Source organism: Aulonocara sp. 'chitande type north' Nkhata Bay, linkage group LG4 (genome assembly GCF_057382095.1).
Source record: "Aulonocara sp. 'chitande type north' Nkhata Bay isolate Kocher_YH1m ecotype deep benthic linkage group LG4, A_spYH_male_GT1.1, whole genome shotgun sequence".
NCBI lineage: Eukaryota > Metazoa > Chordata > Actinopteri > Cichliformes > Cichlidae > Aulonocara > Aulonocara sp. 'chitande type north' Nkhata Bay.
The window spans coordinates 7,296,278-7,299,989 of NC_141347.1; positions in this window are offsets into that span (position 1 = coordinate 7,296,278).

A 3,712-nucleotide genomic window follows, 5' to 3' on the forward strand; every position below is an offset into this window, starting at 1 on the left:
CCCCTCGCTTCCTTCCCTCCCCATCTCCAGCTGCCTCCCTCTTCCCGCTCCATCACAACCACCCACACATGCAGGGCCTTGGAGTAGGGGTATGTCACCAGGGTGCAGAGGAGGCCACCCCCCCCCCCCCCCCCCGTCCCCTTCTGGCTGCCCCTGCCTCAATTTTATCCCACAACTTAGACATTCACATTACTCACACTCTCATTACACATACATATAGGATCTTGGGGGTGGGCACGATACACGGAATCCAAAGTACCATCAGGGTGTAAACCCCACCCCTGGCGTCGTTGCCCACCTCTCAATGTTAAATACACGTAGACATTGAGGGCCAGCAGGAGGGACTATGCGCTTACCTGCTGCTCCTTGGCAGGTAGCTCCATGCCCTCCTGGGTTTTAAATGCACCTTAGAACACACATGCATCAACACTACAATGAGCGGGTGGAGGGAGGTTTGGAGTCTTCTCTCACCCCCATTCTCTGCGACCTGCTGGAGCGGGGGGGCTAGGAGGAGGAGTTGGCCGTTCGACTGCGGTCTGGAGTGTGGAGCCTTCCTGCTGCTGCGGAGTCGGGGCGGTCTGCCTCCCCCCACCGCAGGGAAAAGGGTAACACCACCTGGGTCTGGGTGCAGTTCCCCCCCCTCCAGGGGCAAGGGTACCTAGACCCGGGGCTTAGAGTACGCTTGGGGAGTGTGATCGTGTGTACAGCGTCTCTTTATGTCTGTCTCCACGTTGGTTGAGTGTGGAGTAAGTGCATATGAGAGCATGAGGGTGGGAATGGATGTTTGTATCTGTGTGTGCCTGTATTTCTGTGTCTATATGTCAGGTTGGGTGTCAGGCGCCACCTCTCTGGGGACATCTTAGGCCCTCCAAGGTATGGAGGCCTATCTCCCCCTACCACCACTTCCCCTGCCAGTGGCGGACTCCCTCAGACGTCGGTGCGTTGGTGGTTCTTTGTGTCCGGGGATGGGCGTCCAGGTACACACCGGCTCACTCCTTGGCGGCCGCTTATCGGGGCCTGGAGCCTGGGGCTTGCTCGGGCCACTTCGGAGGTGGGGTGCCCCCGGCCTCTCGGCCTGGGGCTCGGTCACTCAGGCACGGCTGGCTGCCGGCGGAGCTCACGGGCGCGTCACTGCAACTCCCCCTGGCTTCTGCTCCGCGGCTGCTGAGTGAGCCCTCATCTGGGACTCTCCTCAGCTCTTTCTGGGACAGTGGCGCGGCTGCCCCTCTGTTGGTCTTCCTTGGTCTCTTGTGTTCTGGGGGCCTCTGGATGTCTGGAGTTTTGATCTCCTCCATACCTGCTTCATGCCCTGGAGGACGGGGCTGTGGCCCCCCCACACCCTCTAGCAGATCATTACATGAAGGAACCTTTTAAAAAACAAAAAACAAGCGCGTCCATGCTCACAGGTGTACACACGGGTGATCACACCCACAAACTACACCCTTTTTGGCTCCTACCTCAAAGCACACTGTGTTCTGTTGATCTTATGTGCTGCACAATAATGTTTAATATTTAGTATTTACTGTCATATTCCCATATATCATTGTGATGTTGTTTATTCTATTACTCTTGTTCTCTTCTGCTTGCTTTCTTTTTTCTTTCTCAGCAGGTGATCCAGGTGATTGATATATGCATTTTTTTTCTTTTTTTCTTCTTTTTTTCTTTTTCTGCTCATTCTGTTGGTTTTTGGTTTTTGCCCTTCTCCCCCGTCCCTCTTCTCAGGTGTTTCTCTTTCCCTCTTTCTTTCTCCCCTTCTTTCCCCCAGTCAAGTCTGTCCCATGTTCAGTAAGTGAAAATAAAATAAACAATAAAAGGTGAATCAAATGGACCATTATGGCAAGGCTGGGATGGTCAATTTGGTAAAGTAAATCCGTTGGGCATCTTTCTTTGCCTTTAGACAACAATTCTGATGCAAAAGAGCCAAACGGGACAGGCAAAAAAAAAAAAGAAAAAGAAAAAAAAGAAAAAAAGAAAAAATTCAAACGTACAGCTCTGCTATCACTTCCAACATAAATGAAGACAGGAAACTAAACAGCGACGTTTGTAGGGTTACTGAAGTTGGGCTAGCTGGTATTTAATGATGTGCTACGTGATCGCTAGCGACACAGCTATGTTAGCATAACATAAACAGTGAAGCTGGAGGATGAACACTAACACTTTTCCACTCGATAAAATTAAACGTGAAGCTTCCTGATGGTTAGAGACAAATGCAATCGCATGGCAGGATGCTGTAAACGGACCAAACTTCAGTCAGGAGAACAACTGAGATAATCCATCCACAATACGAGGTTAGTCATTAATATACTGCAACAACATGGGAATAGAGCAGCTGTGATAGAATACAGCATTAATGAATCGATGGTACAGAAATGGAGGAAGCAAGAAGAATGAGTTGAATAGTTTGATTTACCTGACTGCTTTGTTTCGCTTGATGTGTCTTATAATCCCGTGCACCTTATGATATAAAGTGCACAGGATTAAAAATACGTATTTGACTTTTTTATTTGGCACACTGCAGTTTAATGTTGCAAAGCACCTCTTTTTAACTTCAGTGGATATTATATATGGTTATGCTCAGGATATGTCAGCCCATTTGTACTGGAAATGCCTTTTGGTTAAACTTTCAGCAAGGAATTTGCATTTGCACTGTTACATTTTTATAAAGCTTTAATGCACATAAAAACAGCTGCTTGTTTAAGTGACAATAAATGGATGGGTTCTTTGTGCTAGTAAAGTTGTGGAGTTGTATTTTGTCTCGCATCAATTATATCGTCAGTTATATCGTTATTGCAAATTTTCAAATATATATCATGATAAATATTTTTGGCCATATCGCCCTGCTCTAGACCAAGGGTCAGTTAACTTATTCAAAGAGTTGTCTTGATGCATGCTCAATCCAGGTAAGTAAATCCCAAAAGGTTGATTCTGTTCATCTGGGTCAGTACTACAAGCAAAAACATGGGTGCACTATGGGTTTCCCAGTCTCCCCCACTGTATCCGATTTGTACATGGAAGAAGTGGAAAAGAGGGCTTTTCTATCCTACCCTGGAACACCACCAAGCCATTGGTTCAGGTATGTGGATGACACCTGGGTGAAAATCAAATTTCAGCACGTACCAAAATTCACGGATCACATTAACTCGGTGGACCAACACATCAAATTCACCAGGGAGGATATGAAAAGTGGCAGGTTAGCCTTCTTAGACTGTGAGATTTCCACCAGTAATGGGGGACATTAAAAGCTGATGTGTACCGTAAACCTACACATACGAATCAGTATTTAAGGTTTGACTCTCATCATCCGCTGGAGCATAAACTGGGTGTCATCAGGACGCTACAACATCGTCCCCACAGACACAGCAGCCAGGGAGGCAGAAGAACATCACATCAAGAAGGCCCTTAGCAAATGTGGTTATCCCAGCTGGACTTTTGTCAAAGCTGGGAAGGCTCCCAGCTTTGAAGGACAACCGCTGCCTAAGCGAAAACCCGTAGTGATCCAGTACATGTCAGGAATACTGGAACAGCTGAGTCGCATTTTCTCTAAACACCGGGTCTCTGTGGCTTTCAAACCCCAAAACTTGGTCCACCCCAAGGATCGGGTCCCCCGACACAAACAGAGTAACATAGTGTACGCTGTTAAGTGCAGGAGGATTGCCAGGATTTATACATCGGGGAAACCAAACAACCTCTGGCAAAGAGGATGGCACAACAC